Source organism: Ovis aries, chromosome 8 (assembly GCF_016772045.2).
Source record: "Ovis aries strain OAR_USU_Benz2616 breed Rambouillet chromosome 8, ARS-UI_Ramb_v3.0, whole genome shotgun sequence".
NCBI classification, from domain to species: domain Eukaryota; kingdom Metazoa; phylum Chordata; class Mammalia; order Artiodactyla; family Bovidae; genus Ovis; species Ovis aries.
The window spans coordinates 8,622,003-8,649,334 of record NC_056061.1 but is presented as its reverse complement, the minus strand read 5'-3'; positions in this window follow the sequence as shown (position 1 = coordinate 8,649,334).

The window sequence follows — 27,332 nt, the reverse complement described above, 5'->3', positions numbered from 1 at the left end:
ATATAAAATAAACTTTGCTCTTAATATTTGGAGTAAGTCCGCAGAGTACTATTAGACAAAGATGCACTTTTACAAATTAGAGTTTAAGCATGGAAGAACGCGATGAGAATAAGGCCTTCATTATTATATATTCATTATGTGAGAGCCAGCTTCCAATACACCGTGAAGATTTAATTTATATACCCCAGCTCCATTCTGACCAGTGGCTTATTGCATTGATTGTGTATATTCAAGAAGGGAGAAGCAGTGCCAAAAGTTTGACCATTAATAACTGGGATCATGGCTAATTTGAGGAACAAAGGTATTTTTATACAGATCAAATTTTGGCATACATTACCTAATCACTTGCCTCCAACTTTCACTCTTTCTTGTTAGTGTGGACTTAGTCACTGATTTAACAATATGAGCTCTTTTCTTCTTCTAACTGAAATATTTCCTTTCTAGAAACTTCAGGAAAAATTTCAGATATTCAAATAGTTCAGATTAGTACTTGAACACCTGTATCATTAGTACTTGAACATTAGTACTTGAACCAGGTTAATTCTTGTGGCTCTTAAGGAAGCACAGGAATTTTTTGGTGGAAAGGAGCATAATTTTTGGTTCACTGGAGGTCTGGGACTATTTTAAAATCAGTTCTTGTGTTGCTTTGCTTCTTCTGAACCTGATAGTTGGATTAACAGGAAGCAGTATGAGGCCAAACCAAAAGTTATTTTTCATCTTTGGGTGGGGCTAATGTGCCCATATTATTCAAGTCAATTTAATTTAGTGATATCTGTTGTCACACAGTAGGTCATCTTTGTAGGCTATGAAGAAGATACATATGTAAAGCAAAATAATTGTGGATTAGTCATGACTCCTTTGCAAATGTCAGAGACATAAAGTTTATGTCAAAGAAAAGTTTATTAGAAGGGTACTTGGTTCTTTAGCAATTAAAATACGTAATTATAGGAGAAGAGTTAATAAGTTGTGAGATAGAGACACAACTGGGTCATCTGAGTGTCAAGAGCAGGAATGAGCAAGAACTTTACATGAACAGGACTTTTGTTACCCTTTTTTGTCTCTGCATCACTCTGTATCTTAGTCTTCCTTTTTTCAAAAGACCGGCCTAATCTACACGCAGTAGAAAATGGACATCAAAGCTTCCTAGTTTTTCTACCACTAGTGTTGACTCCTTCTTTTTTCTCAGTTCTAAGTCAGAAAAGCCTATACCAGAACTCTCAGTGTCCAACTGTGGATTATGTACCCTCTCTCTCTATGTGGGATCCTATGTGAAGGTGGGAGCAGATGCTGAGTCTGCAACTGACTTGAGGGTTCTTGGTTTTAGCAGCTTGTGTTTTAGTAGCCACATTAGGGTAGCTAACAAAGCGTTAGTCCTGTGGGGAAAATGGGCAATGGAAATCAGACACATAGTGAGAGGTTAGAAGAGCAGGAAAAAAATGCCTATTAAAAAAGAGAGATAACAAAAGAATTTAATAATCTAAGCCTGAGCACTGTTGGCAAAAGGTCTCGCTTTAGAAATGGTAAACAATGGTCTACCCTGATACAGTTTCAGTGGTCAAATATATATATATATTTTTTCACAGTTTAGAAAACTCAGTCTAAGCAACCAGCCTAAAACTGTCTACTGGGTTTCTAGTGTCTTAGATATCTTGACAGAAGCAAGAGCGAATCTTCCCTTGGTGGAAACAGAAATCAGGTCCTGCAAGATTCCCACAGATAGGACACCGCTAAATATGAACTCATGATCCACAATTACAAATTATATGAGGAAACTGCCAAACAACAAAGTCAAAGAGAAGCTCTCAAAAGCAGTAAGAAGAAAATCAATTAATTCTAAAAGAAAGATAATTAGCATCACATCAAATTTCTCAACAGCACTAATAAAGTTAGAAGACATTAAAATGATATTGTAAAAAGTGCTGAGAGGAAGTAAATGTCAACCCTGATTTGCATATCAGATTCAACCACAATATAAAAGGAAGGAAGAAGTTTATCCAAAAGGAAGTTATGATACTTGAAATGATAGACAAAAGGGCAACTCTAATTAAATGTATAAAACTAAATTAATTATGTAGTAATTATATGCATTTACATATATATGCTTACACATACATAAAAAACAATAAAAGTCTCATGGGTGAGAAAATAATTATTCCATAATTAAATTTGTAGGAGAAAGACAAGATTTAAACATTCTAAAGCCCATGAGTTAAGAAGAAGGTAGAAATATAGGTAAACATCACATTTATTTTAATTTGTCTTAAGTATCAATATTAAGTACGAAAGGAATAGAAATATTTAACAGAATAACAGAAATAGAGCATATCCTTCCTCTTCATTAGAGGAAACTTTAGAGGAATGCAGAAAAGAAGAAAGAGGCATAAATGAAATTGCTGTTGTTCAGTTGTGTCTCACTCTTTGCAACCCCCATGGACGTAGCCCACCAGGATCCTCTGTTCTCCACCACCTCCCAGAGTTTGCTCAAATTATGTCCACTGAGTCGGGGATGCTATCTAGTCATCTCATCCTCTGCTTCCCTCTTCTCCTCTGGCCTCCAGTCTTTCTCAGCATCAGGGTCTTTTTGAATGAGTTGGTTCTTCAAGGCAAGTGTAAAATACAGTCACAATTCTAAAAATTAGTCTAATCCAAGAATATTAACAATCTTAAAACATAAATATTGAATAAATTAAATATACTACTTAAATAATTTTCAAATTAGACAAAAATATATTTCTGCTATTATTTGTAAGTGTCATAAATAAAACATAGGCTATAGAAATACTGGCTATAAAGAATAGAAAAATATATAGCAATCAAGCAAATACTTACCAAAGAGGCTCATGAAAGTGTGAAAGTGAAATTGTTAATTGCTCAGTCACGTCCAACTCTTTGTGATCCCATGGACTGTAGCTCATCAGGCTCCTCTTTCCATGGAATTCTCAAGAATTCTGGAGTGGGTAGCCAGGGGATCTTCCCAACCCAGGGATTGAACCTGGATCTCCTGCATTGTAGGCAGATTCTTTACCTTCTGAGCCACTAAGAAAGCCCCCAAAGCTCATATGGGCCCCTTAATATTAAACAAAATAGTCAGGAAAGCAAAAGCATTATCAGAGCTACAAAATTTACAAGTGTTCTAATTTATCAGGAAGATAAAACAACCAAACTTGCATGTGCCTAGTAATATTAATCTCAAAGTGAAAATGAACAGAACTGCAATTAAAAAGGAATATTGGTAAATACAGTCTTGTGGTGGGAGATTGTAACTCTCTAAGTAACTCTCTCTAAGTAACTGATAGATTAGGAAGACCAAATATTGGAAGTAATACAGATGATTTCAATAATAATAATAAGCTTTCTTTAAAGTGCATTTATAGAACTCTACATCCTTCAGTTGAGCCATAATTTTTTCTTATGTATACATACAACAGTTATGTAGGCATATATTAAGTTATAAAATAAGCCTCTGTCAAAGAAGAAATATGAATGTGCCAGTATTATACAACCTTGAAATCATATTCTTGTATATTTAAAACAAAAAATCCAATTCTAAATGATTAATATAGAAAAATTTATAATAAAAACTAGAGAATACTAAGAAGCAAATGATAAATAAGTTATTTTTGGTAGATATCAAAACTTGTGGAACGCAGTTGAACTCTTGGTTAGAGGGAAACATATAGCTTTTAGATGCTTACATGACAAAATGATAAACTTTAAATCTTGAAAAGCTAAGGGTATGTCTCAGTAATTTGAAACAACAAAGTTAAAATGAACCTAAATCATTTTGTAGTCCTTTACAAGATAGACAGGTACTGTCACAAGAGGAGGAGGAGAGTTTTAAGAGAAAACAGAGTTTGTTTTACTCAGAGGTCCTAGAGGCTACACATGCAGGACCACATGGAAAGACACCAAGATAGTCAGGAGGCAAGTGCCAGGGCAAGGTTTAGGCCACAGCCTTAACTGGGGGTTTTGTGGGAAAGACAGGCCAGACAGGGTGAAGAGTTTAGGATTATCCATTTGAATACTTTTGGAAGGGCTTTGGGCTCCTGAGAAATCTGTATGCAGGTCAAGAAGCAACAGTTAGATCTAGACATGGAAACACAGACTGGTTCCAAATTGGGAAAGGAGTATGTCAAGGTTGTATATTGTCACTCTGCTTATTTAACTTATATGTAGAATACATCATGCAAAATACCAGACTGCATGAAGCACAAGCTGGAATCAAGATTGCCGGGAGAAATATCAATACCTCAGATATGCAGATGACACCACCCTCATGGCAGAAAGTGAAGAGGAACTAAAGAGCCTCTTGATGAAAGTGAAACAGAAGAGAGAAAAAGTTGGCTTAAAACTCAACATTCAGAAAACTAAGATCATGGCATCCAGTCTCATTACTTCATGGCAAATAGATGGGGAAACAGTGGAAACAGTGAGAGGCTTTATTTTGGGGCTCCAAAATCACTGCAGATGGTGACTACAGCCATGAAATTAAAAGACGCTTACTCCTTGGAAGGAAAGTTATGATCAACCTAGACAGCATATTAAAAAGCAGAGACATTACTTTGCCAACAAAGGTTCATCTAGTCAAGGCTATGGTTTTTCCAGTGGTCATGTATGGATATGAGAGTTGGACTATGAAAAAAACTGAGCATCTAAGAATTGATGCTTTTGAACTGTAGTGTTGGAGAAGACTCTTGAGAGTCCCTTGGACTGCAAGAAGATGCAACCAGTCCATCCTAAAGGAGATCAGTCCTGGGTGTTCATTGGAAGGACTGATGCTGAAGCTGCAACTCCAATACTTTGGCCACCTGATGCGAAGAGCTGACTCATTTGAAAAGACCCTGATGCTGGGGAAGATTGAAGGTGGGAGGAGAAGGGGACGACAGAGGATGAGATGGTTGGATGGCATCACCGACTCAATGGACATGAGTTTGAGTAAACTCGAGTTGCTGATGGACAGGGAGGCCTAGCGTGCTGCAGTCCATCGGGTCGCAGAGAGTCGGACACGACTGAGCGACTGAACTGAGTGACTGAACTTGGTGTACAAGAGTGGTTCCTTGCTGAGCTGAGTGGCTTCTGGACCTGGACGACAAAGGCAGAGGAATATTGCTCTGGGGTATAAGAACTGGATGAAGAAGTGTGGCTCTGTTGGTTAGTTTGCATATCAAGGGCATGCTTCTTCCTGGGACCTTTGCTATCTTTAAGAATCAGCTAATCCATTGAGCTAAAACATCATAAAAAATGTTTTTAATATACAGTAGAAAGAAGGAAATAATAAGAGTCAGGTGTTCACAAAATAGGTGAAAAAATATACTAAAAAGGATCAACAAAGGAAACGTCAGTTTCCTTGAAGAAACTAATAACACCAATTAAACAGAACTCTGACAGCTTTGATCAAAGCAAACATAGGTAACAACATTTGGAATAAAGGGGGATAACTAAATATACTGGAGATGTTAGATTAATATCCAACAAAAACTTTAAGGCTGAAAAATTTGAAAACTGAGATAAACAGATCTTGTTTTCTTAAATATGTCAAAAGAGACTCAAGAATAAGCATAAAACTGAAGTAAACCTATCATAATTTGAAAAGATGGAATCGACCCTTGACAGTTTTATGGGCTATCCCTTGTGGGATTGTTTTGGTTGTTTGGGAGTAGATATATTTTTGCAGAGAACCAGCCCAAAGTGTGGTGGGGTCATGTATGGGTTATTAACTCTACTTTGGTTGGGGTGAGAGCTCAGGCGAGATTAGTGAGATTTTATCTCACACACGTGGGAAAAATAGAATTTGAATCTATAGTGAGGGATTAAATTTAGCCCACACTCTTGAGAGAAGACTTCTTCGTGCTACTAGACGGCTGTTTTTCCTCGTAAGTCAAGGCTGTGTAGGTGATAAATACCACAGGATATCTTTTTTTTTTTTTTTTTAATAAACATTGCTACCTCAAAGGAACCATGGATTAGGAAAAAACATAAACTAACTCTCTGGATATATATAGTTTATCCTGGCTAGGCTACAACTGACTTTCACTTTTTCTCCAAAGGGTTGGACTTACGTGGAAGGGGGAGTAGGAAAAGTCAATATTCATCCTTGCAGATTGTTTAAATCCTCTTTCTCTGATGGGTTTGTTCATGTTTTCTGCCTGTTTACTCCCAGGCTATTGATTCTTTAGAATTTCTAGGATCTTTTACATTAGACATGTTAACCTTTTGTCAGTTACATTGCATATATTTTTCCAGTCTGTCACTTGTAAACATTTGCCATAACATAAATTTATATTAAGTGTGTCAATGTTCTCCCCTTTTTAGGCTTGGGTTTTCTGTTTTAAAAACTTTTCCTTCACGAAAGGAACACAGTAACACAAGCACTGCCCTAAAAATCCCCAAGAGTATTTTTGACTGTGAAAAAACTTTACCCTCCTCCAATATGGTGTACACATTGGAAGTTTCTGCTTTTCATGACTGAAGTTTCTGTTTGTCACAATGGGACTTGAATTGTTTTTACCCAAAATTAAGCTCACAATTTTCAGATCTGGCCTAGTGTCAAGGCAGGATATGTAAGAGACATACATAGGTTTAATCCCTGGGTGGGAAAGATCCCCTGGAGAAGAGAATGGCTCTCCACTCCAGTATTCTCACCTGGAGAATCCCATGGACAGAGGAGCCTGGTGGGCTACAGTCCATGGGGTCTCCAAGAGTCAGACATGACTTAAGTAACTTAGCACGCAGGCAAGATTTAAAGGGGTGAGAGTCTGTTCCTGGAATGTTTTTTCCTTCTTTTTAAAAAATGGCACTGTGTAATACTTTTTAAAAAAATGTGTCACTGTGTAATACTGCTTCTTCTCCACTGACCTTATGGTACTAGTTTTCTCCTTGGCAATTTAGAAATGCTCCTGGGCAGAAAGCTGTAGGATTGTCTTCTTGAATTGAATTAACAAGTGAAAGCTACAAAGTTTGGACTCATTTATCCCTACAAGGCTTGCCTGAATTTATGAGTCCATCTCATTTCAGTTTAAGGGCAACCCACTTGGACGAAATGAGTCCAGACTTTATAGCCTAAGTCAACTGAAGGGACATAGACTGCGACCCAGCACCACTTTGCACTTATCAGCTGCCTGAAAGGTGGTCCTTTCTGATTGATAGGATTCTATGAAAATAAATTATCTGACTCTTCAAATTCTTTTTTTCTCCCCCCATGGAATTTCTTTTGATTCTTAAATGCAAATTGGGTTTTACTTCACAAAATGTAGCAGAAGAGCTAATTAAAACATTTCTGCCAATTCTCTTTAATTCCACGGCATAGGTTTTCAAATAATGCATTTAGTTCATATTTTGAAACCGTAACCACTTGAGGGATCTTAATTTTTTTTTTTTTTGGTTAAAGTTTGTTTATACTCATTTCTTTCAGTATTTCAAGAGAGTATGATATTTAACCCAAGGCAAAGAACATGATGCTTAGAATTTTTTCCTAAGTTGGAATGAAAAGCCGGGAACTGTATCAAGAGTGGTGTTTTCACACTATATGTCATATTCTTCACTTTATAGCTCTTGTGAACAAGAGCTTTGCTAATCTGTCTGAACACTTTGTTTGACAAGAACCATAGTATGCTCTGTGATGGATGTGAGAGGTCCAGCTGGATGTTGTGTCTCATTTGGATTTTGGTCTTTTCACAGCATGCTGTGAGGCTAAGTAGGATAGACAATTCTGAAAGCTATAGGATGATATGCAGTAATGCTTGGAGAGTCTTCTAGCTTTCAATTATTAGACTATAATTTTATAGTCTATCTTCCTCTCTTGGAAGGTTATAGATTGATTTTCATAGCAGAATTTGCTAGTTGTCCCACTATCCATTCTTCCCTTCTTTGATAGAAATGGGAATCCTGATTTTTCACAAAACCTCTTTCCTTCACGATAAAATACTCCTTCTTACTGCTTTCCTTGAGTCTGGGAATGGCCATGCAACCTATTTAATCAATTAGAAATAAGCATAAATGTTGCCTGTAAATTCCTAGAAGTCTTGTTAATGATAGAATTGTTTTTTTCATACCCCTTTCCTTTATACACTACCTGGAAAAAAAGAGGATATGATTGGAGCTCTAGCATATTGCTTGAACTTTAAAAATGAAGACCATACTTTTAGTTGGAGCTGAGCAATTAAAGATGCTTTCATCTTTATTGCATAAGAGATGAATAAAACTTGTATTTTGTTTAAGCCAGTTTTTTTCTTTTAAATATTCAGCCAAACATTCCTAACTATGTAGTAGGATTTGGTACTAGTAATGGAATGCTGCAATTTAAAAAAAAATGAAAATGTGGCAATGGCATAGCAGAGGCAATTGAGTAATAGACAGTGTAGATTCTGTACTCTAGAGAGCCACTGACCATTGTAATGTCATAGAAGAACATAGACAAACTATCCCATTGGAAAGCATACCACCTATGGACTGAAGTCAGACATAAAGGGGAAAGTTCAACAAACTGAGAATGTGAGAAAGTCTTCTCTGCTACACAATGATTTTAGAGAAGACTTAAGATAGAGAGAGACATTGCAACTGAATTTAGATGAGTATTTTGAGCAGAAATAGACCTGCTGAAGATTTGCTTCTTTGCTGAAGAACTTCTCTACCTGTGGTGCCAAACTGTCTTGATTGAGAGTCCCAGAATTATACCCTCACAGGGGTGAAAAAGTCAATTGCTCCTGTATCCAAACTTAAGCAGTAGTGACAAAACTGAAGTCTTAGGTGGTGGTAAGACTGTGGCCCCTTAAGGGTCCTTGCTTGACCAGAGAATGGAGTCCAGGCTTTGGACAATATTTGAATTAAAGGTATAGTGTGTATTCATTTAGTAAATAGTAAATGAGCTCCTATAATATTCTTGATTGCCATTGAAATAGAAATAAAAAAGCAAACAAGGTAAGTGGGAAGTGACAGAGTGCCATTTTCAACAGGATTGGTGGGATAGGCCTCATTGAGAAGATGGCATTTACTTCAAGACTTGAAAGGGTTGGAGGAGTGAGCCCTATGGTTCTCTGGGCAGACTATTTTAGGGAGAGGGAGTGGCTAGTACGAAAGGTCCTGATTTGTACCAGAGCTCTGTAAAATGGTAGAGGTCAGTGTGATTAGAGCAAGCCCAGAGAGTAAATGAGGTAGGGCAGACCCTCTATAAGCTTGGAGACCACTATGATGATGTTGGCTTTGGCTCAGGTTGTGAGCCTTTGAAGATTTTTGAATGGAGGGGCAAACTGATCTTATATATGTTTCCAAAGTGGATCCTATTGCAGTTTTGAGAATAGTCAATAGAGGATCAAGGGAAGTGAGATGAGTAGGGGACTACTGCAGTATCCAGAGGAAAGAGGATGGTAGTGTGTCCCAGAGTGTACCTGCGAACGAGCCAAGAAGTGGTTGGAGGTTGCATGTATTTTGAAGGTAGAAACTCCAATACTTTGGCCACCTGATGTGAAGAGCTGACTCATTTGAAAAGACCCTGATGTTGGGAAACATTGAGGGCAGGAGAAGGGGACGACAGAGGATGAGATGGTTGGATGGCATCACCGACTCAATGGAGATGAGTTTGGGTAAACTCCAGGAGTTGGTGATGAACAGGGAGCCCTGGCGTGCTGCAATTCATGTGGTTGCAAAGAGTCGGACATGAATGAGCAACTGAACTGAACTGAGACCAACATGATTTTTTAGAATTTATCTTCCCTCCCAAACTTACTTTTCCCAGAAGACTTGAGGCAGCGACTATTTATGTGACACTTTTAATTCATAGACTTTTAGTAAAGCGGATTGCCCTCCATCATGTGGGTGGAATTTATCCAATCAGTTGAAAGCTCTTGAGTGAGAGAGAATTCTGCAGGTTCTGCAGATTTGGGGGCTTGAACTGCAGCTTTGGCGCATTCCTGAGTCAGCAGCCTACTGATCCACTCAGCAGATTCTGGACTGGTCAGCCTCTACAACCAACCTCCACAGCCTCTGTAAAATAAATCCACATATACATTCCTATTGTTTTGGCTTCTTTTGAGACCCATGCCTAATACAGGAGAATTATGCATTAGCATTGTGAGGAATTTTTTAAAATTTTCTTTTAACTGTTAATCTCATCCAAAACAACCTCATAGAAATATTTAGAATAATGTCTGATAATGTATCTGGGCATCACAGCCCAGTCAAGTTGGCACATAAAATTAATCATCACACCTCCTAAGTTCATGTATATATTTATAATACTTTATGTCACTTTTCCTGATGATCTCAGGTGTAGATTCAAAATTCTTCTCAACATTGTGGCTTAAACAGACAAACTAAAATTGACATAAGGATTGGAATGTATTTTCTACCTCTGATTTATAAACTAAAGAACAAATTATTAGTTTGACAAGACCCAAAACTTCTATTTCCTTGCAACATTATCATCCTTTCTGCCTCTTAGGCTTTGCCTTCTCTCTGACTCTCTTACACACACAAACACATAGCCTACTCTAACCACACCTAATAATTCATTTTAAAATTAACCACAAACTTTTTTAAACTTTAATTTTTATATTATTTATTTGTTATAACGACACAGTGGACTTCTACTGCTTATGTAATAAGAAAAATAGTTAATGAATATGAATATTGTGAAAACAGAATCATTGAGGTAAAAAGATGAAAAAGTTTATAAGTCTAGTTCAATCCGCTCATTTTCAGATGAGGACCAGAGAGATAAGTGACTTGTTCAAACTCAGCTTGTTAGAAGTGATCTTGGAACTATTGACCAAGTTTCTAGTTTCTTAGCCCCAAAGTACCTCTTTTACTAGACTAACCGCAGACTTTTAGATCTTTGCATTTGTGAATCACACATTCTTCCGGATTACTTTCCTTTTATTCACAAACTCTGTCAAGTCTCAAAAAAGATGTCCTAACACCCAAAAAAGATGTCCTTTTATCATTATAGGGGAAAGTGAAAGTGAAAGTTGCTCATCCATGTCTGACTCTTTCTGACCCCATGGACTGTGTAGTCCATGGAATACTCCAGGCCAGAATACTGGAGTGGGTAGCCTTTCCCTTCTCCAGGGGATCTTCCTAACCAGGGATAGAACCCATGTCTCCCTAATTGCAGGCAGATTCTTTACCAGCTGAGCCACAAGGGAAGCCCAATATATCATTATAAGGGACTGGAATCCAAAAGTAGGAAGTCAAGAAATACCTGGAGTAACAGGCAAAGTTGGCCTTGGTGTACAGAATGAAGCAGGGCAAAGGCTAATACAGTTTTGCCTAGAGAACTCACTGGTCATAGCATACACCATTTTTCGACAACCCAAGAGAAGACTCTACACATAGATATCAGTGGATATAATATAATTGATTGATTATATTCTTTGCAGCCAATGATGGAGAAGCTCTATATAGTCAGCAAAAACAAGACCAGGAGCTGACTGTGGCTCAAATCATGAACTCCTTATTACCATATTCAGACTTAAATTGAAGAAAGTAAGGAAAACCACTAGACCATTCAGTTACGACCTAAATCAAATCCCTTATGGTTATACAGTAGAAGTGAGAAATAGATTTGAGGGATTAGATCTGATAGACAGAGTGCCTGAAGAACTAAGGACAGAGGTTCATGATATTGTACAGGAGGCAGGGATCAAGACCATCCCCAAGAAAAAGAAATGCAAAAAGGCAAAATGGTTGTTTGAGGAGGCCTTACAAATAGCTGTGAAAAGAAGAGAAGGGAAAGGCAAAGGGGGAAAGGAAAGATACACCCATTTGAATGCAAAGTTCCAATGGATAGCGAGGAGAGATAAGAAAGGCTTTCTCAGTGATCAATGCAAAGAAATAGAAGAAAATAATACAATGAGAAAGAGTGGAGATCTCTTCAAGAAAACTAGAGATACCAAGGGAACATTTCATGCAAAGATGGGCACAGTAAAGGACACAGAAATGGTATGGACCTAACAGAAGCAGAAGATATTAAGAAGAGGTGGCAAGAATACACAGAACTGTACAAAAAGATCTTCACAACCCAGATAACCACAATGGTATGATTACTCACCTAGAGCCAGACATCCTGGAATGTGAAATTAAGTGAGTCTTAGGAATCATCACTATGAACAAAGCTAGTGGAGGTGATAGAATTCCAGGGGAGTTATTTCAAATCCTAAAAGCTGATGCTGTTAAAATGCTGCACTCAATATGCCAGCAAATTTGGAAAACTCAGCAGTGGCCACAGGACTGGAAAAGGTCAATTTTCATTCCAATCCCAAAGAAAGGCAATGCCAAAGAATGCTCAGACTACTGCACAGTTGCACTCATCTCACATGCTAGTAAGTTAATGCTCAAATTTCTCCAGGCCAGGCTTCAACAGTATGTGAACCATGAACTTCCAGATGTTCAAGCTGGGTTTAGAAAAGGCAGAGGAACCAGAGATCAAATTTCCAACATCTGTTGCTGCTGCTGCTGCTAAGTCGCTTCAGTCACGTCTCACTCTGTGCGACCCCATAGACGGCAGCCCACCAGGATCCCCCGTCCCTGGGATTCTCCAGGCAAGAACACTGGAGTGGGTTGCTATTTCCTTCTCCAATGCGTGAAAGTGAAAAGTGAAAGTGAAGTCGCTTAGTCGTGTCCAACTCTTAGCGACCCCATGGACTGTGGCCCACCAGGCCCCTCCTTCCATGGGATTTTTCCAGGCGAGAGTGCTGGAGTGGGCTGCCATTGCCTTCTCCGCCAACATCTGTTGGATCATCAAAAAAGCAAGAGAATTCCAGGAAAACATCTACTTCTGCATCACTGACTACACTAAAGCCTTTGACTGTGTGTATCACAATAAACTGTGGAAAATTCTGAAAGAGATGGGAATACCAGACCACCTGACCTGTCTTTTGAGAAACCTGTATGCAGGTCAAGATTTAACAGTTAGAACCGGACATGTAACAACAAACTGGTTCAAAATTGGGAAAAGAGTACATCAAGACTGTACATTTTCATCCTGTTTATTTACCTTATATGCAGAGTACATCATGTGAAATGCCAGACTGGGTGAAGAACGAGCTAAAATCAAGGTTGCTGGGAGAAATATCAATAACCTCAGACATGCAGATGAAACCACCTTTATGGCAGAAAGTGAAGAGGAACTACAGAGCCTCTTATTGAAGGTGAAAGAGGTGAGTTAAAAAGCTAGCTGAAAACTCAACATTCAAAAAACTTTAAGACATTGGCATCTGGTCCCATCACTTCACAGCAAATAGTTGGGGAAACAACAGAAATGGTAACAAACTTTATTTTCTTGGGCTCCAAAATTACTGCAGGTGGTGACTGTAGCCATGAAGTTAAAAGACGTTTACTCCTTGTAAGAAAAACTATGACAGACCTAGACAGTGTGTTTAAAAGCAGAGACATTATTTTCCTGACAAAGATCTTTCTAGTCAAAGCTATGGTTTTTCCGGTAATCATGAATGGATGTAACAGTGGGACCATAAAGAAGGCTGAGCACCAATGAACTGATGCTTTGGAACTGTGATGTTGAAGGCTCTTGAGAGTCCCTTGGCCTGCAAGGAAATCAAACTGGTCCATCCTAAAGGAAAGCAAACATGAATATTCATTGGAAGGACTGATGTTGAAGCTGAAGCTCTAATACTTTGGCCATATGATGGGAAGAACTGACTTATTAGAAAATCCCCTCATGCTGGGAAAGATTGAAGGATGGAGAAGAAGATGAAAGAGGATAAGATGGCTGGATGGCTCTATGGACATGAGTTTGAGCAAGCTCCGGGATTTAATAATGGACAGAGAAGGCTGGCATGCTGCAGTCCATGTGGTTGCAAAGAGTCGGACATAACTGAGTGGCTGAACAACAAAAAGCTGAAACTATAAAGCTCCAAGAATAAAACACAGGAATTTAGCTTTTGGTGATAATTTTTTTGGACTTGATGTTAAAGAAAAAGGCAGCAAAAGAAAAAATTGGGCTACACCAAACTGAAAAGCTCCTCACATCAAAGAGGACAATTAACAAAATGAAAAGGCATCTTATGTGATAGAGAAAATATTTGCAAACCATGTATCTGGTAAGGGTTCATATTCAAAGTATATAAAGAACTCATGCAACTTAATCACAAAGAAAAACCAACCAAATGTAAAAATGAGCAGAGTATTGGAATAGATCTTTTTCCAAAAAATGACCTACCAATAGCCAACAGGTTTATGAGAGGGTGCTCAACATCACTCACTAATCATTTGGGAGATTCAACTTAAAACCATTATAAGATCTCATCTCACATCTATCAGAATGGCTGTAATCAAAAAACAACAAGTGTTGGTAAGGATAGGGCTAAATGGGGAACCCTCATGCATTATTAGTGGGAATGTAAATTGATGCAGTTGTTATGGAAAACAGAATGGATATTCCTCAAAAAAATTAAAAATAGAACTGCCCAATAATCCAGTACTCTGCTCCTGAGTATCTGAAGAAAATGAAAACACTAACTAGAAACAATACATGCACCTGTATGTTCAGTTCAGTTCAGTTCAGTCGCTCAGTCATGTCGGACTCCTTGCGACCCCATGAACTGCAGCACGCCAGGCCTCCCTGTCCATCACCAACTCCCGGAGTTCACTCAGACTCACATCCATCGAGTCAGTGATGCCATCCAATCATCTCATCCTCGGTTGTCTCCTTCTCCTCCTGCCCTCAATCTTTCCCAGCATCAGGGTCTTTTCAGATGAGTCAGCTCTTCACATCAGTGGCCAAAGTATTGGAGTTTCAGCTTCAGCATCAGTCCTTCCAATGAACACCCAGGACTGATCTCCTTTAGGATGAACTGGTTGGATCTCCTTGCAGTCCAAGAACTCTCAAGAGTCTTCTCCAACACCACAGTTCAAAAGCATCAATTCTTCAGCACTCAGCCTTCTTTACAGTCCAACTGTCACATCCATACATGACCACTGGAAACTAGATGGACCTTTGTTGGCAAAGTAATATCTCTGCTTTTTGAATATGCTATCTAAGTTGGTCATAATTTTCCTTCCAAGGAGTAAGCGTCTTTTAATTTCATGGCTGCAATCACCATGCGCAGTGATTTTGGAGCCCCCCAAAATAAAGTCAGCCACTGTTTCCACTGTTTCCCCATCTATTTGCCATGAAGTGATGGGACCGGATGCCTTGATCTTAATTTTCTGAATGTTGAGCTTTAAGCCAACTTTTTCACTCTCCTCTTTCACTTTCATCAAGAGGTTCTTTAGTTCTTCTTCACTTTCTGCCATAAGGGTGGTGTCATCTGCATATCTGAGGTATTGATATGTTTCTCGGCAATCTTGATTCCAGCTTGTGCTTCTTCCAGCCCAGCATTTCTCATGATGTACTCTGCATATAAGTTAAGTAAGCAAGGTGACAATATACAACCTTGGTGTACTCCTTTTCCTATTTGGAACCAGTCTGTTGTTCCATGTCCAGTTCTAACTATTGCTTCCTGACCTGCATACAGATTTCTCAAGAGACAGGTCAGGTGGTCTGCTATTCCCACTTCTTTCAGAATTTTCCACAGTTTCTTGTGATCCACACAGTCAAAGGCTTTGGCATAGTCAATAAAGCAGAAATAGACATTTTCTGGAACTCTCTTGCTGTTTTGATGATCCAGTGAATGTTGGCAATTTGATCTCTGGTTCCTCTGCCTTTTGTGAAACCAGCAGCTTGAACATCTGGAAGTTCACGTTATTGCTGAAGCCTGGCTTGGAAAATTTTGAGCATTACTTTACTAGTGTGTGAGATGAGTCAATTGTGCAGAAGTTTGAGCATTCTTCGGCATTCCTCTCTTTGGGACTGGAATGAAAACTGACCTTTTCCGGTCCTGTGGCCCCTGCTGAGTTTTCCAAATTTGCTGGCATATTGACTGCAGCACTTTCACAGCATCATCTTTCAGGATGTATGTTCATTGCAGCATTATTTGTGATAACCAAGATATGGAAGACACCTAAGTGCCCGTCAATAAATGAATGGTTAAAAAAGATGTGAGATACAGACACTCACACATACACATGCACACAATGGATTATTAGTCAGCCTTCTCAAAGAATGGCATCTTGCGATTTGTGACAACATTGATGGTTATAGAAGATGTTATGCTAAGTGAAATAGATCAGACTGAAAGAATGTGGTGTACGGTTTCACTTATGTATGGAATCCCCCCTCAAAAAAAACAAATAAACAAACATAACAAAACAAAATCAAAGTCATAGATACAGAGAAGAAACAGGTGGTTGCCGAAGGGAAGAAGAGTACAGGGAGAAAATAGATAGTGAGGGAGATTTAAAGGTAACTTCCAGTTGCAAAATAAGTGAGTCAGGCTATAAAATGTATAGTGTAGGGAACATAGTCAATAACTATGTAATGTAATTGTTTGGTGACATAATATAACTAGGGGGCTTCCCAGGTGGCTCAGTGGTAAGGAATCTGCCTGTCAAGCAGGAGACTGGCGTTCAGTCCCTGGGTTGGGAAGATCCCCTGGAGAAGAAAATGGAAACCCACTCCAACATTCTTGCTTGGGAAATCTCATGGATAGAGGGACCTGTTGGACTGTAGTCCATGGGATTGCAAAGTGTTGGACAGGACTTAGCAACTAAACAACAGAAACAACAATACTGTAGCTGCCGGGAGAAATATCAATAACCCCAGATATGCAGATGACACCACCCTTATGGCAGAAAGTGAAGAGGAGCTAAAAAGCCTCTTGATGAAAGTGAAAGAGGAGAGTAAAAAAGTTGTCTTAAAGCTCAACATTCAGAAAACTAAGATCATGACATCCGCTCCCATCACTTCATGGGAAATAGATGGGGAAACAGTGGAAACAGTGTCAGACTTTATTTTGGGGGGCTCCAAAATCACTGCAGATGGTGACTGCAGCCATGAAATTAAAAGACGCTTACTCCTTGGAAGAAAAGTTATGACCAACTTAGATAGCATATTCAAAAGCAGAGACGTTACTTTGCCAACTAAGGTCCATCTAGTCAAGGCTATGGTTTTTCCAGTAGTCATGTATGGATGTGAGAGTTGGACTGTGAAGAAGGCTGAGCACTGAAGAATTGATGCTTTTGACCTGTGGTGTTGGAGAAGACTCTTGGGAGTCCCTTGGACTGCAAGGAGATCCAACCAGTCCATTCTGAAGGAGATCAGCCCTGGGATTTCTTTGGAAGGAATGATGCTAAAGCTGAAGCTCCAGTACTTTGGCCATCGCATGCGAAGAGTTGACTCATTGGAAAAGACTCTGATGCTGGGAGGGATTGGAGGCAGGAGAAGAAGGGGACGACAGAGGATGAGATGGCTGGATGGCATCACTGACTCGATGGATGTGAGTCTGAGTGAACTCCGGGGGTTGGTGATGGACAGGGAGGCCTGGCATGCTGTGATTCATGGTGTCGCAAAGAGTTGGACACGACTGAGTGACTGAACTGAACTGATGTTGTTTATCAAGAACTATTAATAACATAGTGTTGAAAGTCAATTATGCTTCAAAAATGAACAAACAAGCCCAAGAAGAAGAGATCAAATTCATGGTTACCAGAGATGAGAGGTGTTGAAGGAGGGGGAAGTAGATGAAGGCAGTCAAAGATTGTGTGTGTGTTAGTCATTCAGTTGTGTCTGACTCTCTACGACCGTGGACTGTAGCCCACCAGGCTTCTCCGTCCATGGATTCTCCAGGCAAGAATATCGGAGTGGGTTGCTGTGCCCTCTTCCAGGAGATCTTCCTGACACAGGGATTGAGCTTGGGTTCCCCACATTGCATGCGGATTCTTTACTGTCTAAACCACTAGGGAGGCCCCAAACGTCCAGTTATAAGATAAGTAAGCACTAGGGATGTAATGTGAAACTGAAAAATACAATTGTCACTGCTCTAAGTTATATACGGAAGAACCTGCTGGGCTGCAGTCCATGGGGTCGCTAAGAGTCAGACACGATTGAGCGGCTGCACTTTCACTTTTCACTTTCATGCATTGGGGAAGGAACTGGCAACCCACTCCAGTGTTCTTGCCTGGAGAATCCCAGGGACGGGGGAGCCTGATGGGCTGCCGTCCATGGGGTCACACAGAGTCAGACACAACTGAAGCAACTTAGCAGCAGCAGCACCACCAAGTTATATACAAAAGCTGGTAAGAGAGTAGATCCTGAGTTCTCATCACAAGGACATTTTTTTTTCTATTTCCTTAATTTTGTATCTACATGAGATGATGGATGTTAACTAAACTTACTGTGATAATAATTTCATGGTGTATGCAAGTCAAATCATTATACTATATACCTTAAACCTTTACAAACCTGTATGTCAATTACATCTCAATAAAACTGGAAGAAAAAAAATAATAAACTTCATTAAACTCCTAAAGGACCCCAGAACTACCATATGATGGGTATTTATCTGAAGGAAACAAAGTCACAATTTAAAAAAAAAGATACCTGCATCCTCATAGTCATTGCATAATAATTTATAATAGTTGAGACAATGAAGCAACCTGTGTCCATTAGCAGATGACTAGAAAAAAAAAGATGTGTTACATATATATATATATATATATATACACACACACACACAATGGCATATTATATATGTATATTTATATATACACTCAATGGAATACTATTCAGCCATAAAAAGAAGTAAACCTTGTCATTCATTATAGCATGGATGGACCTTGAAAACCGTATGTTTAAATGAAATATTTTAGACAGAGAAAGTTAAATACTGTACAATATCTCTTATATATGGAATCTAAAAACAAAACAAAAGGCCAAAACAGAAAACTAAATCACTGATACATAGAACAGACTGGTGGATGCCAGAGTTCAGGGTAGTAGGTAGGTGAAATGAATGAAGGTGATCGGAAAGTACAGTCTTCCAGTTATAGAAAGAATGAGTTCTGGGGACATAATATATAGCATGTCGTCTTTTTAAAAAGAGTTTTAAATCCAAAATTATTGTCTTAAAAATGTTAAAAAAACTTTTGGCTTCTCTTACAGAAGCCCAGAGGAAGGATTAGGAAGGATTACTTAGATGTGTGTCTAGAATTGTTATGGCGATTCCATAATGTCATCAACATCCAATTTTCTTCCTGTTCTCTACTCTGCCGTTTGTAGCATGTTGCCTTATCCTTAGAGTCCAAGATGTGACTGGGGCTCCAGCCATGCCAGCTGCATAAGGTCACCAGCAAAAGGAAGAACAAACCAAGGATGCACTTCCTAACTTTTAGAGGAATTTCCCAATGTCACACTTTTGCTTACAGTACTGCCTGAGTTTAGTCACATAACTACCAGAAAAGTTGTGAAATATAAGTTAGGTTTGAAGCAATGTGTCCAGCTAGACGTGAGGTTTTGCTATTGCAAAAGTACAAGAATGGATATTGAATGGCAACAGGAAGCTTTTAAATAAAAAAAATAAAATAGAAAAGAGGGCTAAAGATGGATCCCTATATCATTTAACTTGGTAAAGTAGACTTAAAACCAACCATACGGGTAGGAGAAGAATGAAGCCAAGTTTCAAAGAGAGGTGGATAGTATGTTAAAAATCAGAGAATTGTCCTTAAAGCACAGCAAATTAATTTGATTTATAGATGGCCATTGGTGACCATTCAAGTGTTCATTTCCATTAGCAGGGGCCTGTCAATGGAAGTAAGTAAAGTCACTCAGTTGTGTCCGACTTTTTGTGACCCTGTGGACTGCAGCCCACCAGGCTCCTCAGTCCATGGGATTCTTCAGGCAAAAATACTGGAGTGGGTTGCCATTTCCTTCTTCAGGGGATCTTCCCAACCCAGGGATCAAACCCGGGTCTCCCACATTGGAGGCAGACGCTTTAACCTCTGAGCCACGAGGGAAGCCCTGGAAAACCCGCCCAATACTCCAAGGCCTGGGAGGCAGCCAAGGTAAAACTGACCAGTTACACTATACTCACATGGAGAATTTCCATGGTCTGGATTCATTTTCTGTCTGCAATCTTCTGGGTTTGCAGTTGAAGCAAGATAGAGGGATAGAGTCCAAAAAAGACCTTTATAGTTCTGATCAATTGATTTTTAACAAGAGTGCCAAGACAATTTGGCATGTTCTTTCAATCATGGAAGAACATGCTTTTCAACAAATGGTGAGGAAACAACTAGACATCCACATGCAAAAGAATAATTGAATGCCAACTTTATGCCATATACAGAAGCCAACTCAAAATGGATCAGAGACCTAAATGGAAGTGCTAAGACTATAATACTCTTACAGGAAAATGTAATAGTAAAATCTTCTAAGATTAGACAATGTTTTATTAGATATGAGTTGAAGACATGAGCAATAAATCAGAAAATGATAAATTGGAAATCATCAAATTGTAATACTGTTATATATCAAAAGATACCGTCCAGAAAGTGAAACGAACACATAAAGAATGGGAGGAAACATTTGCAAATCATACATCTGGTAAGGGATTTGTGTCTAGATTATATAAAGAGCTTACCACTTAGTAAGTCAGTAAAAAGAAAAATAGTCAGTTGGAAAATGGGTAAAGAAGTTGAATAGACACTTCTGAAAAGAAGATATACACATGGCCAGTTAGCACATGAAGAGATACTCACAATCACTGTCATTAGGGAAATGGGAGATCAAAACCACAGCAAGGGACTACATCACATCCACTAGGATGGCTTTAACAGAATAGGACAATAATAAGTGTTGGCAAAGCTGTGGGAAAATGGGGATTCTCATACATTGCTGTTGGGAATGTAAATGATTCCTTTGGGAAACAGTTTGAAAGTGTCTCAAAATAATCATGAAATTATCTTATGACCGAGCAATCCCAATCCTAGGTATAAACATAAGAGAAATAAAAACATGTATTCTTAGAAAAACTTGCAGATGAATGTCTGTAGCAGCATTATTCATAATAGCCAATTAGGAGAAACAACCTATATATCTGCCATCTGATAATCAAATAAACAAAATGTGATATATCCATCCAAGAGGATGCTATTCAGCCATAAGAAGGAATGGAGTATTTATACATGCTACAATATAAATGAACCTTGAAAATAGTAGGCTGAGCAAAAGAAGCCAGTCACAAAAGCCCATGTATATGATTCCATTTACATGAAAGTCCAGAATAGGCAAATCTGCAGAGACAGACAGTGGGTCAGACAGTGGGAGCTATGGGGAGGGTAGAGTGAGAAATAACTGTTAGCAAGTGTGGGGTTTCTTTTTGGTGATAAACTTTTCTGTTATCATGGTTGCATGATTCTGAGTATATTAAAAGCCCTGAGTTGTAAACACTAAAAGGTGAATTTAATGGTAGGTGAAATATATCTCAATAACACTGTTAAAAAGAACAACAGGACCTATGGCTGATTCATGGTGATGTTTGACAGAAAACAACAAAATTCTGTAAAGCGATTATCCTTCAGTTGAAAGATCAATAAATTAAGAAACACACACACAAAGCAGCACCAATACTGTCAAATATCACAATATTTTATTTGAAAAAAGAAAAAGAACAACAGGGGCTTCCCTGGTGGGGTCCTGTGGTCAGGACTCTGCACTTCCACTGCCGGGCACAGGGGTTCAATCCCTGGTTGGGAACTAAGATCCCACAAGCCGTGCTTACAGACAAATTAACAACAACAACAACAAAAGACTGCAATAATAAATATAGAGGGGCAGACGGGTAGGGAGGCCAGACTGGCTTTATATGATCACCAGTAACTACATAGTGATATAGGTGGTTCCAGTAGCACCGGAAAACATCAGTCCCTGTGCCTGCTGTTGAGTTTCTGTGCTTGGACCTGTTCTGCATCCTGTCAGTGACCACAGACTTTGACCCACCATCAGCATGCTCACTCCTGCACTTCAATCCCTGGCTCCCTTGTCTCTCATTCCATGACCACATCTGACCACCTCTATCCAGCCATAAAATCTCTTCCTACCCGAACAGTGTCCTTCTTCAGCTCTGCTTTCAATGTTGACGTTTCCTTTCTGGTGGGGCTGGGGGTGGAGCTGGAGTAGGAACCGTGTTATGTGAGCAGCAGGACTGAACGGCGCTATGACCCTGATGGTCTCCACACATCCTAGAGGTTCTGATGCATGCCTGTGTATGCTCAGTACTGTCTGACTCTTTACAACCTTATGGACTGTAGCCCTTAGGGCTCCTCTGACTATGGAATTCTCTAGAGTGGGCTGACATTCCCTTTTCCAGGGCATCTTCATGACCCAGGGATTGAATCCATGTCTCCTGCATCTCCTGCATTGGTGGGTGGATTCTTTACCTCTGTGTCACCTGGGAAGAGGTTCTGGATCCACCTCATGAGGGAAGAAGGTCTTGAGCAAATCACTGAGCCCACTGACTAATGGAATTGAAATTGAAATCTCTTTACAATTAATTTACAATTCCCTGGGCTTAAACAAACTGAAAATGGTTCTAGCAAGGAATTAAAATAGAGACTCCATGAGCAAAACTCTCATTGTATTTATTATAATAACATGAGCTTGTTAAACACTTACGTTACTAAGCCATGTTATGATTGCTTTGTGTGTGACATTTAATCCCCACTGCATCCTAATAGAGGAGGTTATATTATTCTTCTTAAAGATGAATAAAACTGAGACTGGGAGAGGTTGGATAATTCACTTGAAGTCGCCAGCTGAGGAATGACAGAGTACGGACACTCTGATGGAGTTTGCATTTCGTTTCTTTTCTTTTTATTTTTTTTACATTTAAAAAATTTATTTATTTTTTAATTGGAGGATACTTGCTCTGCAATATTATGTTGGTTTCTGCCATACAGCAACATGAATCAGCCATTGGTATACATGTGTCCCCCTCCCTCTTGGAAGCTCCCTCCCATAGCCCACCCCGTCCCACCCCTCTAGGTTGTCACAGAGCACAGAGTTAGAGCTCCCTGCATCACACAGCAAATTCCCATCGGCTATCTTTTTTACATATGGTAGTGTATGTTTCTGGAGAAGGCAATGGCACCCCACTCCAGTACTCTTGCCTGGAGAATCCCAGGGACGGGGGAGCCTGGTGGGCTTCCGTCTATGGGGTCGCACAGAGTCGGACATGACTGAAGTGACTTAGCAGCAGCAGCAGCAGTGTATGCTTCAATGCTACTCTCTCAATTTGTCCCTCCCTCGCCTTCCCTCACTGTGCCCACAAGCTTGTTCTGTATGCCTGCATCTCCATTGTGAAGTGAAGTGAAAGACTCTCAGTCCTGTCTGACTCTTTGTGACCCTATGGACTGTAGCCCACCAAGCTCCTCTGTCCATGGACTTCTCCAAGCAATGCAGGAGTGGGTAGCCGTTCCCTTCTCTAGGGGATCTTCCCGACCCAAGCATCGAACCCAGGTCTCCCACATTGCAGGAAGATTCTTTTTAGTCTGCGCCTCCAGATAAGCCCAAGAATACCGGAGTGGGTAGCCTGTCTCTCTCCAGGGAATCTTCCCAACCCAGGAATTGAACCTGGGTTTCCTGAATTGCAGGCAGATTATTTACCAGCTGAGCTACCAGGGGTCCTCAGCAATGCGTCTCCGCTGCTGCCCTGAAAATAGATGTTTTGCGTTTTCGTTGCCTTCGCTATCTCTTCTGTTCTCTTGAGCCCATGCCTCACCTACATTTAGAATCTGCCCGTTTATGTTTCCAGTCTTAGTAATAATAATCATCAGTATTATTGCAGCAAAATTTATCTTATTAAGAGACAAACATATTTGTTGTCATTTTTAAACAATTTTTCCCCCAGAAAGGGATAGTTAGGGAGTTTGGGACTGACATGTACACACTGCTATTTAAAATATTTAAATTAGATAGCACAATATATTTAAAATAGATAACCAACAAGGACTTACTGTACAGCACATGGAATTCTGCTCAGTGTTACGTGGCAGCCTGGATGGGAGGGAGTCTGGGGGTGATTGGGTACATGTGTATGTATGGTGGAGTCCCTTTGCTGTTCATCTGAATCCATTAAGACATTGTTAATCAGCTATACTTCAATACAAAATAAAAAGTAAAAAAAAAAAAAATTTTCCCCCTAAACTTGATGTGGCACAGACCACTATACGCAAACCAATTTCTCTTCCTTTGGACATACAGCTGAGTCTTTTCCCTGGTTTCTCTGATATCAGCTGTGGCCATATGACTGAATTCTGCGGAGAGGAGTCTGGGTGCCAGCGCTGGCCCGTTTAAAAGCTCCCATGTGCTCTTCTTTTCTCTTTTCCTTTCCCAGTGGACTGGGATGGCAACTGTCCAGGTGATCTTAATACCTCCATTTGAGATGGGAGCCAGGGGTCCTGAATGATTGTGTAGAGAAGTTACCTCAGCCATCTAAAGAAACAGGGCTGTAGCTGAAGCAAGAAATACAGGTCTATCTTGTTAAGTGACTGTAATGTTAGGGTCTAATTTTTTTATTGTAGCGTCACATTCTGACCAATATGTTGTTGTTCTTCTGAATGTTTAAATTTTAAGGAATGAGTGAATGAACAGATAAAAGGGAGGTGATCTGGAGGAGGTTAAGTAGGCATGTTTTGAGTCCTTAGTATTTTCTAGAATCTTACATGATATTTCAAATTCTTACAGCTCCTTGAAGTGAGTAACTGACACAAGGGCACATACAAAATCTATACATTCCGCTAGTCCAGGGTGTCTCAGACGATAACTTACTCATCTTCTCCAAGTGTGAGTGAGTAGAAGAGGAAACATATGGAAGTCAAGTCACTATGGACCTGCCTCCACAGAAGGATGGGTGGGTTGGTGAACGGTTTGTAGTTCTAATATTCCTAAACAAAGAGTTCAAAGACTTTGAGACCACTTTTGTTATTGCACAGGGTTCACGTCATTTATATCTTCCTCTTTTAATAGAAATAGTTTTGTCTTCCTTCAGATATTGATCATCTTTTAAAATAATTTTATAGCTAATCAACCCTTGTTGGTTATTTGCTAAGTCATGTCTGACTCTTTTGAGACTCCTCAGACTATAGCCCACCAGGCTCCTCTGTTCACAGCATGAATACTGGAGTGGGTTGCCATTTTCTTCTCCAAATCAACTCTCCTCCAATATAAAATAAAAATTTAAAAAATTATAATATATTAAATCTAGACTTATCCTCACAATCAATTGACTTTTCTTTCTGTATCTCTCTTTTTTTAATCCAAAGTAGTATTAATATACAATAACGTTTTCTGGCAGATACACTGTGATCATTTAAGACATGAGCTATAATACTAATTAAGTAATGGACATAGTGTTTTTATACATAAAAGCATTCACCTAAATAAAAGTTTTCCCAGTTGTTTTCTATGTCTTATTCAATATAATACAAACTATAAAGGTGAAAAGTTTAACACAGCGTGTTTCTCTTATACATGTTGATATGGATTAAAAAAAAAAACAAAAAATGCATATTATAGTACTTATCTTTTTAAGAGTTAGGAAAATGAATTTCTGTACTTAAGGTAGCTGTGTGTTTTAGTATTGTGTGACAATGTTGTGTGACAGTAATTAATGTGAGTCAGGGTTCCTCTCTGAGCAGCTGGAAGAGGAGGAGCCATCCTTTCCAGAGACACAGTAGAAAATGAGTCTGTTCTTAATCTAAACTGAAATGTTGGGGCTATGGTGACAAAATCTAAACTCCGTCCAAGTTGGACATCGTTTGGAGTTGATTTAAGCTTGTCACATGCAAACAGATTTCTTGTTTTAATTTCAAGCTGACAGCTACAGATGCTTTAAACACCACTTGTGCTATAAAATGGAGAACCTCCTTTTTTCCTTTATCCTCCCAATGAATGTAGAGATTTATCAGAAATTTGGACCCAAGGAACAGTATTCTTCAAGGCATCATCTAAATTCACTTAGCATAACATGTGAAATCTCTTATAACGTGTAAAAGTTTCCTTTATGCACAAAGCACTGGAGTTTTAAACAGCACCTGCATTCATGGTCAGAACTGTTATTCTCTTATTTTTGCCTTGCTCTCTGTGTACTTAAAGTTCTCATCCATAAATCATTTTTATAAAATGAATAAACAACTTCTTTCACTGATGAAGTACAAACTGGCTGCACTAGTTACATTATAGCTAAGAATAACACAGTGATAGAGTCCTGTAGAAAGAAAATGAATGCTGTGCCTGAGAGGAAGGGAACTCATTAAAGCAAAAGTCAAATTATATTGGGAACGATGACAAAGAGCAAAACTAAGTTTCAGTGAAGATTAAGCCTATTGACATTTTATTAATAATTTTTAAATAAAGCTACTGATGCATTTTTGTCAGGAATTTTAGACAGTGGCTGACTGTTAATGAACATGAAGCAAACTTCTTCTGTGTCTGACAGGAGTTATCAAAGCCAGAGGAAATGGTCTGATGCAAAGAGAACTGGAAATGCTCATTTTTACCTGATATTCCATGTGAGAAGAAATATGTTTTACAGAAGTTAGCACAACACATCTCTTTAGTGCTTAGCAAACTTCCTATTTGTTGTGTATAGTGAAGGAAATAGAGATTAGATCAACAGAATAAAGTAAAATGCAGAGATCATGTATGCACTAAAATAGCCCAATAATTCAAAATCTCCCAATACATTTCTATGTAGAAAGACTTATTTTTATCTCTATAGGTGTTGCAAGTGACACAAAAATAAATGATCAGAGTGCAGCTGTCTTGAAGAACTTAAATCATTTTAGTAAGGTGAATAATTTTATTTAGACAAATTGGATGTTTGATGTCATGTAGGCCTGACATCAGGGCTTCCCTGGTGGCTGAATGGTAAAGAATCCACCTGGCCAATACAGGAGACATGGGTTCAATCCCTGGGTCAGGAAGATCCCCTGGAGGAGGAAATGGCAACCCACTCTAGTATTCTTGCCTAGGAAATCCCATGGACAGAGGAGCCATGGTGTATGGCTCCATACAGCCATGCTGTATGTTGTTGAAACATATAAAGAACAAAACTAAGTTAACAGTCTTTTAAAGTTGAAGATTTTACCTACACAATATAATTCACAGATTTACCATTTAAGATATTTGTACCGTCTCTGACCACAGAGCCCTCCAATTTTTTTTCTACTTCTGCACAATTTATGATCTGATAAAATTAAACTTATTGAAATCCCATGATCAATGTCAAAACCATTTATAAAACTTCCTTTTGTACAGGAACACTTCCTGTTGTACCTCCTAATTCCACCCTAGAGATCCCTAGCCTCATGGTATGATTGTTGACTTTCCACTCTTCCCATCTCTCTGTGCTTTCCAAGCCGACCCAGCTGTGGTGAGCAGACTTTTCTCATAAAGCCTTTCCCTCTGAGATAAGACCCGCCTTCACATAATCCTAGCACATGCTTTC